Source organism: Somniosus microcephalus, chromosome 25 (assembly GCF_052327205.1).
Source record: "Somniosus microcephalus isolate GS21.2 chromosome 25, FLI_Smic_1.0, whole genome shotgun sequence".
Lineage (NCBI taxonomy): Eukaryota > Metazoa > Chordata > Chondrichthyes > Squaliformes > Somniosidae > Somniosus > Somniosus microcephalus.
This window is the reverse complement of record NC_141011.1, coordinates 32,271,505-32,294,426: the sequence shown is the minus strand read 5'-3', so window position 1 is coordinate 32,294,426 and position 22,922 is coordinate 32,271,505. Positions and strand designations below refer to the sequence as shown.

Genomic DNA, 22,922 nt, shown 5'->3' with positions numbered 1-22,922 from the left:
CCGCAGTGGGCCCGCCATCTCCTGAGAGACGCTCCGAGTGTCACTCCCCGCTGTGAGCCTCCCATCTCCTGAGAGGCGCTCCGAGTGTCACTCCCCGCTGTGGGCCCGCCATCTCCTGAGAGGCGCTCCGAGTGTCACTCCCCGCAGTGTGCTCGCCATCTCCTGAGACACACTTCCCAAGTGTCACTCCCCACAGTGTGTGCCAGATCGTGTACTCATCCTTATACTTTTCAAACTCTGCAAGCAGGTTAATTGACTTTGAGTATAAGCGCAGAACTAGCAGTCACAGATTTAAATTAAACCAGCCTCAAGCCAGACTATAGATTAGAAAAAACTTGTTTTCCTGATCCTGTTCTCACATTTTCCAGCAGGAGTCATCAGACAGCAGCTGTGAGCAGGACCCAATGGTAGGTCCACTCCTGCCTGCCACACCAGCTGTGATGAAGCTAAGTCAGCGTGGAGCAGAGATCAAACTAGGATCCTTCCTGGTCTGAGTGCCTCTGTACCACACCACATGCCACACTTACCCACTAAACCTTCAAGGCAGCTCATTTCCTTAATTCGTAAAGTTACATGACGTTGCCAATGAAAAGACATTCTAGGGTTACCAACCATCCTGGATTGTCCGGGAGTCTCCCGGAATGGAAGGCGAGTCTCCCGGGCATTGCAGCTATCAACCTGCGGCTTGTGCCTGCCTACTTCCTTCCCCGCTGAGCATGCACGATAAAAGACACTGCGGTCCCCAACCCCCCTTCTCGCTAGGTGAAGTCCTGCCCTCGCTGCTCCGGGATTGGTTGTTGGACCCTCGTCGCTCAAGTCACCTGGTCCCTTTTCATGTCCTCTATTGGCCATCAACTTGCATCAATCAACGCTGCCTGGCGATCAGGTTAGCAAGTTTAGGGTGACCATAATTTCTAAACCGAATCCGGGGACACACAGGGTGGGAGCACAGCAAAGTAGCCAGGACGGAAAATGTAGGTTGCGCAGTGTAGCGAGGCAACATTTTTAGCAGCCTATATCTTAACAATTGCACATTTACACTACAGACGCAAAACAATTGTGCATATAATTCCCGCGGATGTGACGTCACACTATTGAAGTGCACTCAGATATCGGTAATAAATAATACAATAACACTGCTCAGGAACATCAGTTTTTTGTACCCACTGTCTATACGACCTATTCAGAAAATCTCTTTCTTCACATCAGTGCCCAAGTCATTTATTTTTCACAGATTTATTAATGAGCACCGTGCTATCTCCGCGTTTCAAGAAAGCCAGCATGCCGATTCTGTTGCTTCTTTTGAAGCTGGTTGTTAAAGCAGCAATTATGCTTTTTTGACATCGCCATTTTCACTTTACACCAAATCTTGAATCTTGTGTGCGTTCCACCCCACACGCCATTCAGTCACCATCGTAGCTATGGCAACTGCAATAGTGCTGTACTATCTATGTTATAGCCAATCTGTGTGGGCCCAGGAACATGTGGCGGCTGCGGGGGTGGATGGGGGGTGGCGGGGGGGGGGGGGGGGACTGTTGCTGATTTTTGTTATTTCGATGCAAACTGAAGCTGCAAAAAAGCAGCACCAGAACTTCCCGCCTGAATAACGCGGCCGTTGTTCACAGCCTCTGCCGGCGGCAATCACCAGCACCTCCCCCTCCTCACAGCCCGACACTCACCCACACCATCCCAGGCCACCGAACGCGCTCTGACCCGGCTCCCGGGAAACCCGCACGGCCCGCCCGACTCCAGCCGCCGCTCATTCATCCGGTTACCAGCGGCCGCCGTTACTCGGACATTTTGGTTGTGGGGCTGTTTTCTCTTCAACCGAATCTCACAGGAAACCTGCCCATAATCCAGGGACTATCCGGGGATTCGGTGGGCGGGGGTGGTTGGGGAGTATTTGTGGGGGGGGTCGGGGTGCGGCAGAGCCTCTTTGCTTAAATTACAGTCCCTCAGTGAGTCCACCCCTTTCTACTGGTTGAAAACAGGAGATTGACATCCCTCCCACCAATCAGAACCCGTCCCGTCGCACAGCCCCGCCCACTTTACTGACTGACCGCGGGGCAGCTCGGGGTGAGGCGGTTCCGCGTGCATTCAGGGACGAGGGTCGTGAACCGGGGACTCTTCCGGGGACACTGTTTGCCCGGGGAACACAGTACCTCACCTGGGAACTGTGCCCAGAAAACGGTGACTTACGGTCACTCTAAACAAGCTAGCAACACACGAGAAAAAATGGGGCCATCAGTTTTTCCCAAACTTGCAGCTAATTATTATCAATCTGAATTTTCAGCCATATTTAAAATACAACCGAACGAATCACGATGGGGGGAATTTTCCCAGTCCTGAGGAGGCGGGACTGCCGGGAAAATGGCAGAAACCGGATTGGGTACCAACCCCGCTCCCAATCCGCCTCCGTGCCATATTCCCGGGTGGCGGGTCTCCGAGTCGCGCAGGGTCCCATCTCCTCGAGGCAGGAAGGAGATCAGAGCCAATTAACTGTCTGTTAACAGGTAGTTAACAGGCAGTTTTGAGGCTTTTCCCCATTTTACGTCTGCAATTGCGGGCTTCCCGACGGCTGTGAACCTCGCCAGTGTCAGTGAGGCAAGCAGTGGGTCTGCGGGGGTTAGAGGGGTCGATATGTAAGTTGTAGAGGTGAGTGACGGGTGCAAGTGTGGACAGGTAAGTATGAGAGGTGAGTGGAAAGTTTTTAAAAACATTTTCTTACCTTTGCTTCTTTCTGCAGGCTTCAACCATTGAGGATCCGGAGGTGCCTCATCTCAACGGCAGAGATGACAGAATGGCTGCAGCATTCTCAGATTCAGCAGCCATCTGCTTTCTGCTGAGGAGAGATGTTTTGGTGAGCCTTTGTGCAAGGGCTCACCTTAGAACAGAGATTGTCAGAGTTTGACAACTTCTCAAAGCTGTCAAAAGCTGACAATTTATCTGACAAAAAATGTGAGACAGATGAAGCATCATATGCTGACGTCATCTGTCACCGGCTTTCCCTTAATTGGCCGGTAAGGGTCAATCAAGGGAAAATAGCGCGGGTGCGTCATACATCGCTGGGGGCGGGACTAGAACCCGGAAGGCAGCAGTCCCGACCCCAACTCGTCTCGGCTGGCAAAATCCAGCCCTATGTCAATGTTTAAAGCAATCTGACGTAAGAAAACTACTAGGCACTTGGTCTAAGCGTTAAACAAAGCTCTAATCAACTGTTTTACAACATGGAGGTCTAGTTGTGTCCTTCACTAGTTCCTGTTAAGAATGTCCTGCGCAAGCTGGGCCCGTGCCCAAATATTTATACTCTCCCTGGACAGCGCCACCTGCAGGCTGCTCAGTATTATTTCATAAGTCTTTCTTTCATGAATGACTGATTCATGTCAACTTCATTTTCTTAAGCTTATTAAAGTGGCTCAGGTCCCAGTCGCTGAGGAACCTTTTTACTTTATAAATTAACACTCCTTCTGCCAGATGTACTTCCCTCCGTTCCGTAATGCGAACCCGATCACAAAAAACTCATTTATCGTTCCACACATTTCCCTTGCAATGGAGGTGCGCCCAACCCAGGCCGCTCTGCACAGCAGAGTGCGCCCCGTCTCTGTCGCCGAAGTGTGGTGCTCAGGCCAAGTCAAAGCTCATTGCCCGAGAGGGGAGGGGAGAGGAGGGGCGTGAACTGGTACAGAAGAGAGATCGTTTGCTGCTTTCCTCTCTCAAACACTCGGCCATAAGTGTTGGATTCCTCACTCTCCTTATTCTCCACCCCAAACGTCACATGATCAAATGTCATGTGATCGAATGCCACATGATCAATCCTCCAGGAATCCCTCTGGCCAGTGCTGGCAACCCGAAAACATTTGCATCAAGCCTCCCTGCAATCCCTTGGATTACAAGCCATTATTCAGACGGTGATCCATTCGTCATAGCCTTGGAGTCAGTTTTCCTCTGTGCAGAATAAGACATATTTCATTTTCTTAAGTGTGGGAACAGCACATCAAGGAAAGATGCTCAGAGACCCTCATATGTTCTCCAGATGCAAAAAATATGTTGTTACCAAGTTAGTTCTCCAGAAAGGGGAGCGTTGAAGGAAAATAATCCCCTTCGTACATTTCTGAATAAGACTGTGAATTAGGAAAAGCAATGAAACATAAGCAGGTGATACTTATATCTGTCGGTCCGGCAGCGTTCTGTATTATTTATTGTGCGAGTGAAGATGACTGAAGCACATGCGTCAATACATAAGACCAGACAGATCCTGCCAGATATGTAATAAATATTTGGCAGTACAGTAACTGCGTGCTATTATAACTGAGCCAAGTAGATGATAAATGAAATCCACTACCATTTCCTTTCCAGACTGTTAGTCAGCAACTTAGTGCCTGTGACATTAATAGCACTATCCCAGATATAAGTCATTAGTGGAAATTGGATCTCTCCCTCTCCCCTCTGCTCCCCTCTTCCCCTGAAGGGACTGACTCACGTTGGGTACAGAGCCACAGGCACTGGCCACCGTCCAAAACCTCATCAAACCGGCCATTCTTTATGTGGGGCCTAGGCAGTGAGTGTTGGCAGGCCATTCTCCCAAGGGGGGAATCACAGCTGCCTTCTCCTGTCCTCACCAACACCCACGCTTGCAGACTTTCCTGCAGAAGTCATTCGCTGGCAATTGGGACTGAGAACATTGCCTGATGTTTTTCTTCACCCCAGCCCAGGAGGTGCTGAGGCTAGTTGGAACACTCCTATTGCCACCCTGGAGGAGCTCAGCTAAATCAGCAAAGGCTATGGATTAAGCTCGAGACCTTCCCGATTTATGTACAGCATTGACATCAAATGTGTCTCATTAGTCAGCTGTCTGTCTGTACACACTTATTGGATTGTATATGTTCATCACATCCATTACGTTGCCAGTCAGGAACATCTGTACTACTCTGCAATGATTGTGACCACGGTGTGGTATAGAACATAAAGGACGTTTACTGTTCCAGTACTAGGCTACTTTGTGAATGCATCATTGAGGTTAAAGACCTTTAACAGATTGCAAGTCAACGGGACAATAAAAGGACTGAGGTACTAAACGTCCATGGGGGTTGTTGCAAACACCTCCTTAAATAAAGTCAAGTTTGTCAAAGGAGGAGAACTTGCTAAAACAGATGTGGCATTTCATTGACACCAATAACTACACCAACAGCCAGGCTACTGAAAGGAATGACAAATATGACATTATGCAGAGGCCTAGGTGCAGCTGATCGGGTTTATCATAATGTGTGTAACATTCCCATCTGTACTCAGCTGCACATTAATGGAGTGGAAGCCTTTGTGATTCCCGATAGCAGTGGGGTCGTCTGAAAGAGCCCGCGGGGTGACGGGACTGCAGTCAATGAGTACCCTGGACTTGGGGGCAATATTCCCTTTAGTGAACCCGCGCGGCTGGCTTTTCAATGTAAAAACCGCGCATGTGCGGCATTTTGAATGGCTTAAAGGGGCCACGCAAGCCCCCCAAAAAGTTACAGAGCACATTACTTGGGGGACGTCTGCCAACTGTGCGAACCCCAGAGCTGTCCTCAGTTATTGTTGTGTGCCTACGTGAAAAGCCGGAGCCTTGGGCTCAGTCAGATTCCTAAAGCCATTGAAGTTAGTTGAAGAAATGCAAGGTTGGCAGGCTCCAGCTCACAGCATTTACCTGTGTGCATAACTCCTGACCCCACCCAAAGCTTCTCCACCAGCTACAAAGCAGAACTCAGCAGCCTAATGGAATACCCACTCGCCTGGACAGGCGACAGTTATTGAGCTTGACACCATCCAGAACAAAGCAGTCTGATTCATCATCGCCATTGCCACTCAACTCGCTATCCATCCCCTCCCCCACCGGCACACTGTACAATCTACGGACTGCAGTGCAGCAAGTCGCCAAGGTTACCACTGCCACCAAGGACAAGAGGTTATCAAAACTAGTCCCCCTCCAGATCACACGCCATTCTGACTTTTACATATACTCCTTTTCCTCCATCGTCGCTGGACCACAATCCTGGAATCTCCTACCTAACACCATTTTGACAGCACTATTAGCAATAATGACTGCAGTGGTTCAAAGAGACGACCCACCACCACCCTAACCGGGGATGGGCACTAAAAGGGGCCGGGTCAGCGTCACCCACATCGCAACAACACATTTTTTTTACAACTCCTCGAAACATTTTTGGCTGACAGAAAGACTGGCCATTTCAGAGCACTGCAACTCGCCATAAGCAGCACGCCCAGGAAACCTGCTGGGACTGATTTTAAAAATCTGTTTTGGCTTTTTAAAAGCACGCCCATTTGTTTTTCACCTCAGTGTGTCTCCGCGCCTCGATGTCCCTTAGGAAGTACCACTGAGAAACCCCATGCTCCCCGGACCAGCTTGATTGACCTCAGTGAGTGCCTCCGCTCGTTCCCAGATCATTCTAGGAGTCAGCGCAGAGCTGCGGACCCCCAGGCTATGCCACCAAGTACTTACGAGGAACAAGCACTCGCTCGATATTCCTCCCGCTTTAAGGATTGGTGGTGGGGGTGAGAGTGAGTGGATGGTAGAGGACAGCAGTCACACACTGGGTGGAACGCATAAATGAGATAAATCCCCGTCTGTGAAAAACGCCTCAGTTGGCAAAGTGGCGTTTCTGCTGAAACAGAAGGATTTATTTGATGAATAATTTCTTTTGTGGAAAATGGCAACAGCCCTAGCTGTATAAGTGGTCAGTAAGCAGCCACACCCAGGACGGGTGGTTGCACAGGCAGCAAGTTCCAATGCTGGCACGATACACAATACACAGGCAGTCAGTTACTGACAGGAGCTTGGTAAGATTTGCTTCCTTAAGAAGACGCATTAGGAGTCTATCCCAGCATGTTAAACCCTACTTGGGCTGCGCTGATCTCTATCCAAGGGCTATGGTGTGCCACTAGAGAACAAGATAAAGATCAGACAGGAGAGAAAAATCAGCAGTAATCCTATTCCTATATCCAGAAGAGTGAACTTGATGGAATGCAGATCCTCCAGCTGGCTGCAACTGATGTCACTGGGCTTGTCATTGTCGAAATAGCATTATGTTTCAGAGATGAAGGATTTACACAGGGATTTACATCTACAGCACTGCAGCATTGAGCTGTAATGCCATTTCCACAGCGCTGCTTTGTATACTGAGAAACCCAGTGACGCAAACTGTGCCAAGCCGCATGTGTTACATTTCACCTTCCAGCTCTTTTCATTTTTTTTTTACAGAGGCATACTGTTTTCATAAAGCATTGCAAACCCTCCTTTCCGCTGTTACATCAATTGGGCAGAAAGCCATCCTCTCGTCACATGTGCAGCATTGTCACTGAGCAGCAAAGGGATTTGGGTGTCCAGATGCACAACTCACTAAAATCCAGGTAAAGGTACAAGAAGCAATCAAAAAGGCTATTGGAATATTGGCCTTTATCTCAAGGAAGTCAGAATACAGAGGGCAGGACTTTATAAAGCCAGCTTGTGTAAATCGAGTTCTATGGAATGATTATATATAAAGCTAGTTATATAATACTGGTATATATAGTCCTGGTACACGTAGAACCCGTAATCTGGTATATAAAACAGACATGTATAAAACTGGTATATCTAATATAAAACTAAAGTAAATCTAAAACTGGTTGAACTAGGTTAGTATACAATAACGAGAGCAAGACATCTTTCTGTTGCAATCGTTAAATGTTCCTTAATTATGACAATATTTTGTTGGTGTCCCACAAACTGGAATGGTTCCAGTGGGCAGTTTGCCAATGGTAACATTAGATTTGCAGTTGGCAGGCAGCCCAATGGTACAGTGTGTTGATTCAATCCACCACACTGTTCCAGGCGTTAATAAGACATAGATATTTCACTGTGATTACCCACCGGGTGACCTCTGATTCTGAAGGTAGGCACAGTCCTAGCGACATTGTCTGTGCTGCAGGGCACGAGCAAATTCAACACCATCTCTTCTGTGTAAGCTCGTTAACAGCGCTGAACACATAATGCCTGCAAGATTATGAGAGTTATGCTATATAGTTGGGAGGGATTGCTCCCTCCCACGGGCAATTATGTAACTAAGAATCATAGAGATCCAGAATCATCTTAGAATTGCACAGCACAGAATGAGGCCATTCTGCCCATCGTGGCTGTGCCGGCTCTTTGAAAGAGCTCTCCAATTAGTCCCACTCCCCTGCTCTTTCCCCACAGATCTGCAAATGTTTCCTTTTCAAAATATATACCCAATTCCTTTTTGAAGGTTACTATTAAATCTGCTTCCATCACCCTTTCAGGCAGTGCATTCCAAATCTCTATGAATTTGTCCATGGGCTAATTAGAGGAATTTTTCCCTTGGTATTGCTGGAGTGCAAAACAATTCAGTGATGTCAAACAGGCATAATACCCTGAGATTGTGAGTTACAATGTCATTTTCAAGAGTGAGATACACATTTATATTGTAGAACTGCTTTAGCTTGATCTGGTTCCACTGTATGTGTTGGTCCTCATTGCCCTATTATCTAGTTACACTGCACGATAGTACTGGAGCAGCGGCTGATGGAGTGAAATCCCAGTGTACAGTATCAACGTTAGTGTTTGGCAGGACATCCGGCTGCGTCCCACTGTAAAAGTGGCATTAGCGCACGGCGCAATTTCACCGCACGCTGAACTGCATGAGGGTAATTGCCTAACGCCAACTTTAGCTTCCCGGTTGCAGAGCGTCCCGGGTCGGGGAGGGCCCACATGGGCCAGCGACGCAAAGAAGCACATTGCTGACCTGTGTGCTGCCTGAAAACACGACATCCAGTACCACAGCTGTCAGCTGCTTGTGTGTGATTCACGGCTCCTCTGGTAGTCGTAGCACCAGCTCATTTACATCGCAGCACTGAAGTCTGGCCTTTCCCCATACCTGCGCTGTTGTTCCCATTTTCCCCATGGTGGACAAGGAACAACGGTCTAGCATTAGAGATTTGCCCCCAAAATCTCGGAATATTCTGATAAACAACAGTCCCTAATTATTGTACGTAGCTTTTCTTTGGTGCCATGATAACCATGGCTGTACATTATGACTAAGAACAGTTCATTATTTTACGGGACGCAACTCCCTGTGGTAACAAAAAGAACAAAAGATTCCCAGAAGTCCCAGAGACAGGCCATAGAATCACAGAGTGATAGAGCACAGAAGGAGGCCATTCGGCCCATTGTGCCTATGCCAGCTCTTTGAAAGAGCTCTCCAATTAGTCCCACTCCCCTGCTCTTTCCCCATAGCCCGGTAAATTTTTCCCCTTCAAGTATTTATCCAATTCCCTTTTGAAAGTTACTATTGAATCTGCTTCCACCACCCTTATAGGCAGTGCATTCCAGATCATAACAACTCGCTGCGTAAATAACAACCTCCTCATCTCCCCTCCAGTTCTTTTGCCAATTGCCTTAAATCTGTGCTCTTAATTTTGGTTTGAAACCGGATATTGATCATTGCTTTAGCACTGTGAAATGTATTTGACGCTGGCTCCATTTTCTCCTCTGTGAGACCTTGCTGTGAACCAGTCCTTACTCCACGTGAATCTTTCAGCACATTATTCGGTGTCCTGGATGAGAGTGAAGGGCTAAACATTCCAAATCAACTAAAGCTGCAATTAAATTGGATTATTTGAGAGCCTCACCCTCTTCTGTTTATTTAAACCCAAGTATGACTCTTTTTTGCTAAAATAACTATAGTCAAACCAGATTATCAGAAGCTGGGACCTGGTCCTGATCCAATTCTAGATTCCTGTGCATAATTCCCTACCCTAGCCCAAGTGTTGGCTTGGCTCAGCTGATGGCTACACTGCCACTGAGTAGGTTCAAGACCCATGACGGATTTGAGCATATAGTTGAGGCTGACACTTTGGTGTAGTACTGAGTGGGGGGAGGGGTCTGCATTATTGGATATTTCATGAGACTTTGACTGGAGGGACACACTTGCTAGCTTAGCAGGCTGTAAAAGATCAGGGAATTCTCCCAGTATCCTGGCCCTTAACCACCACAAAAAAAACTCAAGGGGGAAAAATTGAGTTGCGCCCCCGTTGGGGCGCTAACTTCGCTGGGGCGCTACTTTTAGCACCCGAAAAAATTAGCGCCCCCCTCGGCTGAAATTCATCGGTAGCGCCCCAAAAGGGAAGTGGGGTGCTACTGGAAGTGGCCCGCCTCCCTCTTGAGGCGCTGCGAGTGAATGTCACGGCACTGCAGGCCTCTGCGGCACGTCGCACCGCGGTACTGCAGGCCTTCCTCCCCTTCTTAAAGGGGAGGGGCCTAGCGCAGCGCAACCCGGGGCCCAGCTGGGCCACCAAGGATCGGAGTGCCGGCAAAAGAGCCCGGCACTCAAGAGAAGTGCCGGGTTCACGGAGCGCAGTTGGCAATCCGCGGGGGGGCTTCAGAGGAGGCCAGGGATGGCAGAGGGGGCATGTGCTGGCAGGCGGCCGGCAACAAAAATCTCCGCCCGGCTCCTTCCCTTTAATTAGCGCTGCCCCGGCTGCAGGTAGGCCCCCCTGACCCCGTCCGACATAGCGGCCGGTGGCAAGTCAGGGGGCACTACCGAAGTACGCGGCCGGGGCGCTGTGCACGGTGATGATGTCATCGCCGGGGGCGCAGCGCTGTGGGGCGCTAACGGTTACCGCCGCCACTAACCTCCCGCTGAATTTCACGGGAGGCGTTGGCAGCGCCGCGCTCAGGCGCTAGTTGCTTTGCACCCCGTTAGCGCCCTCTTATGGCATTAATGGGAGGCACAAAGCAACCAAATTTTTAGGCCCAAGGTTTTCTGGTCATTTATCTCATTTGATGTTTCCAGGACCTTGCTGTACACTAATTAGCTGCCACTTATACCTACATGTAATGAGGAGGCACGCCAACATGGACAAGGAGGCACTGCAACGTAAATTGCGTGATGCTGGAATTTAAATGAAGCAATGCTGTCATCTAAATGGGGAGGCACAGTAACTTTAATGAGGTGATGTGAGTGAGGAGGCACTGCAATGAGATGAGATGGTAATGTCACTAAATGAGGCAGTGGTGTAATGTAAATGAGATACTCTCACAGCAAATTGGGCTGCCCTGTAATGTAAATGAGGGGACAGTATAATACAAGTGAGGAATCCCTGCAATGTAAATGAGGTGATTCTGCTACTGTCGAGGAGCTATGAATCACCTAAATGTGGTTTACATTGCCACCAGAGGTTCCCTGACCATCCTAGAAAGTCCACAGTGGGAGAAAAAAGTCATTGCTGGTGACCTTCCAACTGCACATTCACACTGGAAGCGTAAGAACACTCCCCATAAACCTTCAGTCTTTGAAACATTTCCTTCCCGCCCAAAGCAGCCTAATAGTAACCTCCGAATTTTGACTGAAATTAATGGTAGCTCCAGAAATTTGTTCCTTCAAAAGCATCAGAGAATGGCTGACTTTGCATGAACGCTGCTATATTTTCATGTATCTATCTATAGATAGGGACTGGTTACCAGCAGTTTGGAAATGCAGCTCAGAATGCCAGGAACGTTTTCCCTTATAAAACATACCTTCTCTAATTCCACAGAGTATTCCTGAGTAACCAACACTTTCCCAAAACTTCCCACTGAGTCAACATTCATGGTTTGTGGTGGATGTAGCAATATTACTCATCAGGGCAAAATTTCTACCATATGTTTGACTCCTAACCAACTGCTTTGATTCTTTCCCCTCGTGTATAAGGTTCTGTGCTTCATCATTCTAAGAACATAAGAAATAGGAGCAGGAGTCGGCCATTCGGCCCTTCGAGCCTGCTCCGCCATTCAATAAGATCATCGCTGATCTTCTACCTCAACTCCACCTTCCCACCCGATCCCCATATGCCTTGGTTCCCAATGAACTGGGCAGTTTATTCACTGCCCGTAAACATGTCTAAATCCAACAGCTTAGTCCAGTTGCTGTAGTCGGACATCAATATTTATTTCTATTTCAAGCTCCCTCTCAGCTGTGGCTCAGTGGGTAGCACACTCGCCTCTGAGTCAGAAGGTTGTGGGTTCAAGTCTCACTCCAGGGACTTGAGCACATAAAGCTAGGCTGACAGTTCAGTGCAGTGCTGAGGGAGTGCTGCACTGTCGGAGGTGCCGTCTTTCAGATGAGACGTTAAACCGAGGCCCCGTCTGCTCTCTCAGGTGGACGTAAAAGATCCCATGGCACTATTTCGGAGAAGAGCAGGGGAGTTCTCCCCGGTGTCCTGGCCAATATTTATCCCTCAACCAACATAACGAAAACAGATTATCTGGTCATTATCACATTGCTGTTTGTGGGAGCTTGCTGTGGGCAAATTGGCTGCCGCGTTTCCCACATTACAACGGTGACTACACTTCAAAAGTACTTAATTGACTGTAAAGTGCTTTGAGACATCCGGTGGTTGTGAAAGGTGCTATATAAATGCAAGTCTTTCTTTCTCTCGCCTTGCCACGATTTTTTTATCTACTAATGTGAAACTGTCTTATTGCTCAACTAAAACTTAGGTTCAGCTCTGTCTGTCGTATTTATTCTGGATTCATTTAGAATCATACAGCACAGGAGGAGGCCAATCTGCCCATCGTGCCTGTGCCGGCTCCCTGAAAGAGCTGTCCGATTAGTCCCACTCCCCGGCTCTTTCCCCATAGCCCTTAATTTCAGATTTTCCTTTTCTAGTCCAAATTATTTGACCTGTGTGTGGATGCCCTAATATTATGTGGCAGGCAAGTTTACATCAGCAATTCCCATTGTAAATGAGGGCATTGGAATTTACAGTGGAAAAAGTTGACATAAAAGTGTGACAAAACACATGACTACAAGACTAGACAGGAAGTGCTCACAGATGTTAGATTTTTTAATAAGATGGGGAACGCATAGAGACTGGCGACATTAGGAGCAGTATAAATAACGCTGTATGAGTATCGCAGTGCTGTTAATGTATTAAAAGTGAGGCAGTACTAATGCCAGTAGGATGGAGTACAACCGTAGGAGGTGGTTTTGCCCATTCCCTGGCAGACACAGTGGTGCCAGGCTGGCAATTATGGTTTTGCATTCTTGGGGGGGAAAAATTTGGTTGCTTTGTGCCTCCCATTAGCGCCCCAAGGGGGCGCAAAGCAACAAGCACCTGGGCGCAGGCCGCTAACACCTCCCGCAAAATTCAGCAGGAGGTTAGCGGCGGCAGTAGCCGGTAGCGCCCCACGGCGTTGCGCTGTGCCTCCGGCGATGACGTCATCGCCGTGCGCAGCGCCCTGCTCGCGCCATGGCCACAAACTTGGCTCGCACCCCCTGACCGACCGCCGGACGTTATGTCCGACAGGGGCAGGGGGGCATTTTTGCAGCCGGGGCGGCGATAATTATAGGGCAGGTGCTGGGTGGCCATTTTTTTTGGGCTGCCTGCCAGCACCTGCCCCCTCTCACCTTCTCCTGCGGGGTGCTGGCCACGATCGGTCAGCCCGGCAGTCCTCTTGAGGGCTGGGTTCTTTTGCCGGCACCCCGCTCCCCGGTGGTCCAGCAGGACCCCGGTGTGCGCTGCGCTAGGCCCCTCCCCTTTAATCAGGGGAGGGAGGCCGGTAATACCGTGGCACTACATGCCGACGCGCGTGGCGCTGCTGCACGTAGTGCCGCGATAATCAATGGGAGCGCCCTAAGAGGGAGGGGGAGCACTTCCAGTAGCGCCCCACCTCCTGCTTGGGGCGCTACCATTGAATTTTGGGCGTGGGGGGGCGCTAACTTTTTCGGGGCACTAAATGTAGCGCCCCAGCGAAGTTATTGCCTCAAAGGGGGCGCGACCGAATTTTGTCCCCCTTGGTCTCTTGAACCCTTCATCGAGGATTGCCCACAGACACCAGAATCTGCCTCGGAAGCAACTACACGTGCGCCATTGTCCTTGTTATTTCTGGGGTTCTGAAATCTGGTGCAAATGGCGAGGATCCCAGAATAACAGGAGCCCGAGTACACCGAACACCACTTCCACCGGAAGAGGAAATCGATGAAAGGGGAGGAACTGTGTAAAAGAAATACCGCCTCAAACATGACAAGCTGGAGCAAAGAATTGCTCTAGATAATGGAATGGACTGAATAATACTTTTATTTGAAGGGTTTTTTTTTAAGAAAGGAAGATCAACCATCTTGGTCAGTTTCCTGCTGGGCCCACCTCCAGCTGACACAACACAAGGGCCTTACCACAAATAGGAGTTAATAAGCCTCTCTGCCTAGGCCACTTTCTACTGGGCAAGAGGGTTCCCAACCCTCCAGGGTAGCCCTGGAGTCTCCAGGGATTAAAGACTACTCTCCAGTGCTGTAGAGCAACCCAGGAGAAAAATCATACGGGTAATGAAAAAAATCGTGCTTTTTAAATAAGTTTCTTCGAACACTTTTTTGCCTATCAGTTATAAAAATATCGGACGTGGGAAAAGGGGCTGTTTGACTGACAGTCAAGAATCATCCAATCAGGTCATGAAGAGTCTACTCGCTTTCCGATTGGTGTGGGAAGGCGGGGGCACCGCGAGTACGAACATGTTGGGCAGGAGTGTGGCGGCAGGAGGTCACCTCCAGGAATAGGTGCAACCAGAGTTGGCAACAGTACTGGGCAGTGAGAGCCATTTAGTTAAATATTTAAATTCACAATCTTGAGAATCAAGCATTTCACACCTGGGATTATGTTTTCCATTACTTAAGGCTAAAGACTTCAAAAAATAAATAGATATATACTGTATGTGCTTTCTCGTGCCGGGAAGTCTGGGGTGCTGCCCCATAGAGGTCAAGGGGAAGGGAGGGAATTGAACAAAAATGTAAATGGAGATTCTAATTGGCCTTCAGCACAGCTCTGAAAGTAAGTGTGTAAATTCAGGAGCAGGTAGTGTTATAAATCTCATCATCATGAAGAAACGACTCATGAAATAACACTGGATGGCCAGCTGGTGGCGCCGTCCAAGGAGTATAAATACTCGGGCGTGGGCCCAGCTTTCCAGGGACATTTTGTAAGACAGGAACTAGTGAAGTACAACTAGACCTCCATGTTTTGAAACAAGTTGATTAAAGTCTCGCTTTATACTCGAACCAAGTGCGTAGTGAGTTTATTACGTCAGGTAGCAATTAGCGGAAGCCTTTACTGGAGTGATAGATACACCCTGCGAGAGACAAGCAGAAAGTGGCTGGCCAAGACTGGTCATTTCCTGGCTGGCACTGGCAGGATGGTAGGCTCACCACTGGCATTTGTCACAGCCTGACTGGAGTGCCAGTCATTGCGTGCAGCTGACTCAGGCTCAGACAGAAAACCACTCGGAATCTCACACTCATGGTTCCAGTCAAGCCTGAACCGTTTATTGTAGTGCGTTCAAGGACATGCAAACAGCAACAAAACCTCCTTTCCAACACATGGAACATTTAGCAAACATCGAGCAGACCTAAAAAGTCATCAGCCCCTGCCACACTGGATCATTTTAGAAACGATTATTCAGCACCTCCCTCACAGCAATGTAGGAGGAGGATGGTTAACCTTTTGATTTTATGGTACCTTTGCTTTGTTTTGAGCAGGTAAACTATACGTACAGAAGAACAATCAGAGAAAGTTAATTGGTATACTAGTCAACCTCCTATGGCATTGCTCACAAGTCAGGAATGCTACATCACCAATCATAATGTATTATTCTGCTACTAAGGTGGAGCTGTGTCTCTTTAAGTTCACATGGTCTAGTTGTTGAAAATTGCCAATCCTGAGGTCAATTATATCCTAATTCCAATTAGACACATCCTGAGGATTACCAGAGGATATTTTTCTCTGGCGATCAGCAAAAGCATAGCTTTCTTTCTCTTTTTATATTTTTTGTAAAGATTATTAAGATTGATTTATATCTCTAACAATGTGTGAGGCCTAAAGTTTGATGCATGTGTGCTGGACGCCATACTTTTATACATCGATATATACACACTTAGGAAGGAAGGCAGGCAAACTTATAAGTAGACAGACAGATCTGCGACCTCTGCCACCTAGAAGGACAAGGGCAGCAGATGCATGGGAACACCATCACTTGCAAGTTCCCCTCCAAGTCACACACCATCCAGACTTGGAAGTATATCGGCCGATCCTTCATCGTCGCTGGGTCAAAATCCTGGAACTCCCTCCCTAACAGCACTGTGGGAGTACCTTCGCCACACGGACTGCAGCGGTTAAAGAAGGCGGCTCACCACCACCTTCTCAAGGACAACTAGGGATGGGCAATAAATGCTGGCCTTGCCAGCGATGCCCACATCCCTAGATTGAATTTTTTTAAAAATCCTCAATGATTCAATTACTAAGTGTGCTGACCAATGTGAAACTCAGTCGAAAAGACCAGGAATGTCCCAGTTTGGAAGCCTGGTGTGTGCTGGGTTAGCTGGCTTTAGCATGGTAATGGAGGCACTACAACGGACATTGATTACCCTCTGCTAAGGACAGGGTTCTCACTTCTGATTACTATCCAGTGACACCTCCTGGAAGTGTGGCCATCAGGTGAAGACTCACCTCAGCTCAGGTTCACTTGACCTCTGTGCGATACTTCGAAATGTAGCGGATGCCCGCTGGGCGCAAGGCACGCGGTGCGGAATCGCAACGAAAGTGTCAGAATTCCTTCACGCTCCCCCCTGCCCCTAACCTACTGCCATCCAGTTTTGAACTTGGAGGGGAAAATGGGTGGATTCAAATTGTAGAAGATGCCTTCATGTCGATTTTCAGAAGGCGGGTGGTTGAAGGTCGGTGCTGGAGCTCGAAGGGTTAAACAAACAGGGTCACATGTTGGCAGAAGGCCCGTGCTGCGGGAGTCTGTGGCAATGAAGGTACCGCAAAAACAGCTCAACCCAACAAAATAACAAAACAATGAAAAGAATCAGCAACGAACGTCCAAAATGAATGAGATGCAGGGATGTGGCGAACCGCAGGGCCTCCGAGCAAGTTTCCAAGTGTCCGCAGAGACTAACATAAAAGAAACAATTCGGTCACTTTACATGTGCAACTCTGCTGCCAGAATTCCAACAGACTGTCCAGTGTTTGAGCAGAATTTCTCACTAGTCAAACTAATCCTGTATTGCATCCAAACTGGCACTTCTGTTTACTGAACCCTCTGTGAGTGACTATTTCCTGAGAACCTACCTGAAGCAATGCCACTGGAATGTTTACTTTATCAAACAACTTCAATGGCCTAGAAATTGGGTTTTGGCGCAGCGACGGCTTTAGCGCCGGAAGTTAGTGCCGGAGCTAAGTCGCGCTGGGCGGGCCAAAAATTCACTAGTTCTGCGCCCAAACGGCTGCCGGCGCTGCTGAAAGCTGTTTGCGCCTGAAAACTGGCGCTACGCGCTGAATTGCGGCGCTATTCCGGCGCTGCGGCGCCCGCTGCGGTGCGGCAGGTTCGGGAAGTGCAGGCCTCCTCCTTCCCTTAAGGAGGAGCTGCCTGCACCCGGCCGCGGCCCGCGAAAATCATTGTAAAAATGAGCCCGGCACCTCGGACAAGTGCCGGGCTTGCATCTGTCCCGGGGGGGGGGGGGGGGGGGGGAGAAGTCCGGGGAGGGAGCTGCGGCCAGGCGGCCGGCGGGAAAGCGGCCGGCCGCCACGGGGCCTTTAATGCGCCGGCGCAAAGTCCAGTAAGGCACCTCTGCCAGAACGTTGCTTGCGGCTGCCACGGGCGAGGCGGCCGCAAGTCAATTTCGGAGTTCGGGCGGGTTACCATGGCAACCGGGACGCTGCGCACACCGATGACGTCATCGGTGCCGGCGCAGCGCTAATGGCCTAACGCCGATTTAGGGACCCACTCAATTTCCAAACTGGCCATAACTCCGGCGCTAGGCCCTCTAGCGCCTCAAAAGCGGCGCTAAGCCTACCGAATTTCTAGGCCAATATGTTTCAACTATCTTCCTTTTTCCTATAACTACCGAGCCCTCTTTTACAACGAGTAGCTCCTCAGAATAATTTCCAGTGAATGACCTACAATGCAAGACCCTCGCTCTAGCCTCACTTAAAACAGTACAGTGCTATTTGCATCACTTTGTTATACATAGGCCTTTTTACAAAATGCTCCTTTCAGTGGCATTGGCCAACTGACCGAAAACAGTGTCAGTCGTGGCTCAGTGGGTAGCACTCTCTCGCCTCTGAGTCAGAAGGTTGTGGGTTCAAGTCCCACTCCAGGGACTTGAGCACAAAATCGAAGCTGGACACTTCAGGGCAGTGCTGAGGGAGTGCTGCACTGTTGGAGGTGCCGTCTTTCGGATGAGACTTTAAACTGAGGCCCCGTCTGCCCTCTCAGGTGGACGTAAAAGATCCCATGGCACTATTGTATGAAGAGCATGGAAGTTCTTCCCGGTGTCCTGGGCAATACTTATCCCTCAATCAACATCACTAAAACAGATTATCTGGTCATTATCACATTGCTCTTTCTGGGAGCTTGCTGTGCCCAAATTGGCTGCCACGTTTCCTACATTACAACAGTGACAACACTTCAAAAAGTACTTTGTTGTAAAGCGCTTTGGGACGTCCTGAGGTTATAAAAAGGCACTATATAAATGCAAGTCTTTCTTTTTTTAAAAAGCGACCTGCCTTTGGAGGAGCTGAGCACCACATCAAGAAATGGTTTCCCCAGTAGCGAGAAGGGGAGCTACCAAGGCTGGTTGTTTTTTTGTTCTGACAGTGGGCTGGCTCAATGCTCAGTAACCCGATTGCTGGTCAGTAGGGACTTCCCTAGTCACCGCCAGAGATCCACCAGCCAGATCTGATGTTGCCAGTTTTCAAACCTGTCCAGTTGTTTCGGCTGTTGTCGGTGGTGCTGTGGAATGAACCCGCAATGAAAGCGGTGAGGTGTTCTGCTGCACTAGCAGTCCCAGCATATTACACAATAACTTCTACCTAAAACATAAAGGGGGGGTGGGGGGCATTAAGATCCTGTGGGTGAAGGTGGACAATCCAGTGATACCATCACATACTGCTCCCGTACACTCCAATAACCCCACCCTCCTTTACTGCTACAAAATTTGCTGTAACAGTTTTCTTTCCATAGAACATTAAAATCTTGAAATACAAACCTTGAAATGGCTGCTGGTGATGCAAGTAGATAAATGTTGGACGCATTCTCAGGAGGTCCCCCTGTCCAGTAACTCCTGTTAAAACAGTGGACAGAAGAGGAAGGTCGCACAAACACATTGGGTGCCTGTTGACTAATATTGCAGACAATAATTTCTAGACTGTAAGAGAAGGGTGCCGAAAGAGTACGGCTGACTCACATCATTCAGCACCTCACTGGTCCAACCAGAAATCGTCAAGGTTTCACAGCTGCTCAAAGTCAACAAAAGGAAGCAAAAAAAACAGGTACAATGATGAAGGGTCTCACCCTTTAAATCCACTGCGACCAGGAGATGCAGCGAGAGCGCATGTATCCAAGCAAAATGAATGGAAACCAGCAACTGCTCTGTGTAAGAGTGAGAAACTGACATCATAAAAGAGCGAGTGATCCATATTTGAGAAGGAACAGAAGAGAACTCGTGAAAACGTCGAAAATGTTGGAGCCCGGACAAGAAAAGCCAACTGAAGAAACTAAAACAGCAAAACCGGAGATTAGTAAGAGTGAACTGCAATGGAAATACCCAACCAGGAGCTGAAAGCTGGCCGATAGATTAGACTCACAGTTTGCCTGTACAATATAAGACCTTACACTAGGCGACAAGCTTTTTCTTGTAACCTGTGCAGGAATGTGAGAAGCTCCAGAAGAGGCTTCCCAAATATGGGTGCAGTATCCACGTGTTGGGCAGAACCTTCTTGCCTTATAGTAAGTTAAACGTTGTGGAGTTGAAACTGGCTTGAAACAAGAAACCAATTAGGAAGCAGCTTTAGCACTGGATGAAGTCTGGTCCGTCCACTTCTGATCAATAAATGAAAATAGGATTGAGGTGGATCCATCAGCACTGAGGTGGTAACTGTTAGATGGATCTATGAGAGACATGAAGATAGGAACATGGGAACAGGAGGAGGCCATTCAGCCCCTCGAGCCTGTTCCGCCATTCAATGAGATCATGGCTGATCTGTGACCTTACTCCATATACCCGCCTTTGCCCCATGTCCCTTAATACCTTTAAAGATACTCTGGGCTCGATTTTGTCAATGGGGAGCTTTTGGAGGCGGGACTCCCACTTTTTGGGTTGCAGTCCCGCCTCCATCGATTTGTGGTCAACCCACGCTATTTTCCCTTGATTGACCTTGTTAAGCCCGCCCAGCGGGCTCAGCAGGCCAATTAAAAGACACCTGGTTACTGGTGACATCAGCGATTGACATTTCATCTGTCAAGAGCTTTTGACAGATGAAAAATCAGCGTTTGATGGCTCTGTGAAGCTGTCAAACACTGACAATCTGTCTTCTAACTTGAGTCCTTCTACTCAGACTCAGTTAGCGAGCTCTCCAGACCAGAAAGCAGAGGCTGCAGCTTTTGACAGTTCAGCGGCCATTCTGCTTTCTGTGCCGGTGAGCTGAGGGACTCCCGAGAACTGAAGGAAGGATGCCTGCAGGAGAAAGTAAAGGTATGTAAAACTTATTAAAACACTTTACACTTACCTCACACAGTTACCTCAGGAGAAAGTAAAGGTACGTCAAACTTACTAAAACACTTTACACTTACCTCACACACTTACCTCTGCACACATGCACCCATCACTCACCTGCACAACTGACATCTCGACCCCTCCAACCCCTGCAGACCGACGGTCCGCCTCGCTAACTTGGCGTGGTTCGGAGCCGTCGGACAGCCCACACTTTAGGGCTAAAAATAGGGATTAGGCAAAAAACTGCCCGTTAACTACCTGTTAACAGGCAGTTAATTGGCACTAATCCCCTTCCCACCTCGGGGAGGCGGCTGCCAGCACAGGTCGGGTACCCACCTCCTGGGACATTGGCATGGAGGCGGGTTGGGGGCGGGATGGGTTCCTGCCCCCCGATTCTGCAATTTTCCCACCACTCCCGCCTCCAAACCCGCCTCCTCGGGGCTTGGAAATTCGAGCCCATTGACTCTGAAATTCAATTCTGTCAATATAGTGTCCAAAGGCTTAACATATTACTATGAAACTCCTTTGATTTCTAATTTAACTGGGTGTTGATCCATTAACTCACAGACAAAGGAATATATGATTGTATATGATTAGTACAAAATATTTAGGAAGTGTAATTTCTAGGCCTCTAGCATAGGTTTTATGATGGGAGCTGGAGGTGTCAGGAACTTTTTATAGCTTGCTTTCACCCCTCCGAATGTTCCCTGGTCAGGTTTAATTAACGATCCATAGCAGTTCCCAGAGTGCAATATACCAGTGATTGAGAGCTCGCTGTTTGAGGGGTGGGATTTCTGGCACTAACGCTGGATTTAAAAACATGCTGCAGCAGTTTAAGTGGAAGCACATTTTTTGGTTGGCAAAACAATGAAGATAGGGTTCACTGCAGTTACACACAGGATGGAACATTAAACCGAGGCCCCGCCTGCCCTCTCGGGTGGACGTAAAAGATCCCTTGCCACTATTTCGAAGAAGAGCTGGGGAGTTCTCCCCTGTGTCCTGTGCAATATTTTTTTACAGTCCATTTCTCTGTGATTTTGGAAACAATGATTCAGCTGCTTGTGCATAACAACCATCATGATATGATCACCATGTTCTGATCCAAAAACAAACCGATGCAAAATCCATTCAAAATAACCTAAGTAATAATAAGACAAATCTATATTAAAAAATACTAACTCCAAAAAAGCCTGTATCCTTTTAATAGTTGCGTTTTGCAGCCAGTTTATCTTTTACACTTGTTCTGTATATGTGGAATTGGGACATTTAACAGACTTTTAACAGACATTTAACAGAGCACACAAAAGCCCTCATTTGCATGCGAGATTTGCATGCTAAATTATGCATTTGCTCAGAATAGGGAAGGATGGTTTAAATTACACAGGCATCAAGCTGAAGTGGAAGCTAGCAGCAGGGGTGCTTCCAACAGGAACCGGCCTAGTTTCCCAGCCCCGTTTGGCTGGATATTGGTGGCTGTAAAATGTACCCTTTATATCTGTGAAGAACTGAAGGAAACAATTTTCATTGTCCGTCGCAGGACATTGAGTAGATCAAGATGTGGTTATTCAACCGTTGCACTGAGAGAGGGATTGAGGTCCCTGCTGGAAGTTGTTTGCATATTGCCGTCAGAAGAAGACAGGGTTCGGCTAAACTAGGACCCTCCCACCAACAAGCAGCCTATCCACACTCAGGGGGAAAAATTTGGTCGTGCCTCCTTTGGGGCGCTAACTTCGCCGCTAGCGTCCCGAAAAAGTTAGCGCCCGCGCACCGTAAATTGAGTGGTAGCGCCCCAAGCAGGAGGCGGGGCGCTACTGGAAGTGCTCCCCCTCCCTCCTGGGGCGCTACCATTCAATATCACAGTGCTACGTGCAACAGCGCCACACGCACATAGCATAGTATTACAGGCTCCCTCCCCTGATTAAAGGGGGGTGGCCTAGTGCTGGGCGCACCGAGGCCCTGCTGGGCCACCGGGGAGCGGGTTGCTTGGAAAACAGCCCGCCACTCAAGAGGAGCGCCGGGCTGACCGATCGCGGCCGGCACCCCGCAGGAGGCGGCGAGAGGGGGCAGGTGCTGGCAGGCGGCCCAAAAAAAATGGCTACCCGGCACCTGCCCTTTAATTAGCGCCACCGCGGCCGCAAAAAACCCCCCCTGACCCTGTTGGACATATCATCCGGCGGTAGGTCAGGGGGCGCGACCAAAGTTTGCGGCCAGGGTGCGAGGGGTCGCTACGCACGACGGCGACATCATCGCCGGAGGCGCAGCGCCATGGGTCGCTACCGGCTACCGCTGTCGCTAACCTCCCACTGAATTTCGCGGAAGGCGTTAGTGGCGCAGCGCCTGGGTGCTAGGGGGAGG

The 22,922-nt window shown here is 48.9% G+C and overlaps 1 protein-coding gene across 1 annotated transcript in view; it reads right to left on the bottom strand.

Moving 5' to 3' along the window:
* Positions 1–22,922, bottom strand: part of LOC147100641 (arf-GAP with coiled-coil, ANK repeat and PH domain-containing protein 3-like) — a 378,922-nt gene that overhangs the window by 126,514 nt on the left and 229,486 nt on the right. The gene's annotated exons all lie outside the window — the stretch shown is intronic.